The sequence below is a fragment of the Paralichthys olivaceus genome, chromosome 5 (genome assembly GCF_024713975.1).
Source record: "Paralichthys olivaceus isolate ysfri-2021 chromosome 5, ASM2471397v2, whole genome shotgun sequence".
In the NCBI taxonomy this organism is placed as follows: Eukaryota; Metazoa; Chordata; class Actinopteri; order Pleuronectiformes; family Paralichthyidae; genus Paralichthys; species Paralichthys olivaceus.
Window position 1 is genome coordinate 22409233 of NC_091097.1, and position 2500 is coordinate 22411732.

Below are 2500 nucleotides of genomic sequence, written 5' to 3' on the forward strand. Positions count from 1 at the left end.
ATGTTTTATTAACATATCATTTTCAAATTGTCTTATTTGGAGAGAGCGATGAAAGAGCAGGGAGTTTACTCTGCATCAAGGAAACAACTGGATATGAAACACTGACAATATTGCTGAAGGTCATTTTTGAAAATTGTAATGATTTTTTTCTTGAAACGATATGACAATATTGCACCTTGAGATTGATTTTGGAACAATTGACCCCCCCCGCCCACCCACACCTCAAGATTCTATGGTTGCAAAGCAACAGAAGAACCATTGATGATGGTGATGATTCACATGTATAAAGGAGGTATTGTGGGTGGAGTTAATAGCTTACGGCCATACCACCCTGAACACGCCCGATCTCTTCCGATCTCGGAAGCTAAGCAGGGTTGGGCCTGGTTAGTACTTGGATGGGAGACCGCCTGGGAATACCAGGTGCTGTAAGCTTTTTAGACTTTTCTTTGCAGAGGGCGCTGTTGCTACTGCTTCTGCTTCAGAAGAGACACCTCTTGGAAAGAGCAGGAAAGACTGTTCATCAAAGGAAAAAGAATATGGAACCCTCACATCATCACTGAAAGGTGAGAGTGAGCATTCATCAGATTTGTTTCTAATCAAAACACTACTTTATTCATGTTTTATTAACATATCATTTTCAAATTGTCTTATTTGGAGAGAGCGATGAAAGAGCAGGGAGTTTACTCTGCATCAAGGAAACAACTGGATATGAAACACTGACAATATTGCTGAAGGTCATTTTTGAAAATTGTAATGATTTTTTTCTTGCAACGATATGACAATATTGCACCTTGAGATTGATTTTGGAACAATTGACCCACCCGCCCACCCACACCTCAAGATGCTATGGTTGCAAAGCAACAGAAGAACCATTGATGATGGTGATGATTCACATGTATAAAGGAGGTATTGTGGGTGGAGTTAATTGCTTACGGCCATACCACCCTGAACACGCCCGATCTCGTCCGATCTCGGAAGCTAAGCAGGGTCGGGCCTGGTTAGTACTTGGATGGGAGACCGCCTGGGAATACCAGGTGCTGTAAGCTTTTTAGACTTTTCTTTGCAGAGGGCGCTGTTGCTGCTGCTTCAGAGGAGACACCTCTTGAAAAGAGCAGGAAAGACTGTTCATCAAAGGAAAAAAGAATATGGAACCCTCACATCATCGGTGAGAGTGAGCATTCATCAGATTTGTTTCTAATCAAAACACTACTTTATTCATGTTTTATTAACATATCGTTTTCAAATCGTCTTATTTGGAGAGAGCGATGAAAGAGCAGGGAGTTTACTCTTCATAAGGGAAACAACTGGATATGAAACACTGACAATATTGCTGAAGGTCATTTTTGAAAATTGTAATGATTTTTTTCTTGCAACGATATGACAAAATTGCACCTTGAGATTGATTTTGAAACAATTGACCCCCCCCGCCCACCCACACCTCAAGATCCTATGGTTGCAAAGCAACAGAAGAACCATTGATGATGGTGATGATTCACATGTATAAAGGAGGTATTGTGGGTGGAGTTAATTGCTTACGGCCATACCACCCTGAACACTCCCGATCTCGGAAGCTAAGCAGGGTCGGGCCTGGTTAGTACTTGGATGGGAGACCGCCTGGGAATACCAGGTGCTGTAAGCTTTTTAGACTTTTCTTTGCAGAGGGCGCTGTTGCTGCTGCTTCAGAGGAGACACCTCTTGGAAAGAGCAGGAAAGACTGTTCATCAAAGGAAAAAAGAATATGGAACCCTCACATCATCGGTGAGAGTGAGCATTCATCAGATTTGTTTCTAATCAAAACACTACTTTATTCATGTTTTATTAACATATCATTTTCAAATTGTCTTATTTGGAGAGAGCGATGAAAGAGCAGGGAGTTTACTCTGCATCAAGGAAACAACTGGATATGAAACACTGACAATATTGCTGAAGGTCATTTTTGAAAATTGTAATGATTTTTTTCTTGAAACGATATGACAATATTGCACCTTGAGATTGATTTTGGAACAATTGACCCCCCCCGCCCACCCACACCTCAAGATTCTATGGTTGCAAAGCAACAGAAGAACCATTGATGATGGTGATGATTCACATGTATAAAGGAGGTATTGTGGGTGGAGTTAATAGCTTACGGCCATACCACCCTGAACACGCCCGATCTCTTCCGATCTCGGAAGCTAAGCAGGGTTGGGCCTGGTTAGTACTTGGATGGGAGACCGCCTGGGAATACCAGGTGCTGTAAGCTTTTTAGACTTTTCTTTGCAGAGGGCGCTGTTGCTACTGCTTCTGCTTCAGAAGAGACACCTCTTGGAAAGAGCAGGAAAGACTGTTCATCAAAGGAAAAAGAATATGGAACCCTCACATCATCACTGAAAGGTGAGAGTGAGCATTCATCAGATTTGTTTCTAATCAAAACACTACTTTATTCATGTTTTATTAACATATCATTTTCAAATTGTCTTATTTGGAGAGAGCGATGAAAGAGCAGGGAGTTTACTCTGCA

The 2500-nt window shown here is 41.6% G+C and overlaps 3 non-coding genes and 1 pseudogene across 3 annotated transcripts; all 4 read left to right on the forward strand.

Moving 5' to 3' along the window:
• Nucleotides 1–313: 313 nt before the first annotated feature.
• Nucleotides 314–432, forward strand: LOC138409983 (5S ribosomal RNA). Its single transcript, XR_011242779.1, has one exon. It is a non-coding gene; the product is annotated as a 5S ribosomal RNA (ribosomal RNA).
• A 495-nt stretch (nucleotides 433–927) lies between these two features.
• Nucleotides 928–1046, forward strand: LOC138408000 (5S ribosomal RNA). Its single transcript, XR_011241318.1, has one exon. It is a non-coding gene; the product is annotated as a 5S ribosomal RNA (ribosomal RNA).
• A 484-nt stretch (nucleotides 1047–1530) lies between these two features.
• Nucleotides 1531–1639, forward strand: LOC138409409 (5S ribosomal RNA; annotated as a pseudogene).
• A 484-nt stretch (nucleotides 1640–2123) lies between these two features.
• On the forward strand, nucleotides 2124–2242 carry LOC138409984 (5S ribosomal RNA). The gene has a single exon (XR_011242780.1). It is a non-coding gene; the product is annotated as a 5S ribosomal RNA (ribosomal RNA).
• The last annotated feature ends 258 nt before the right edge of the window (nucleotides 2243–2500 follow it).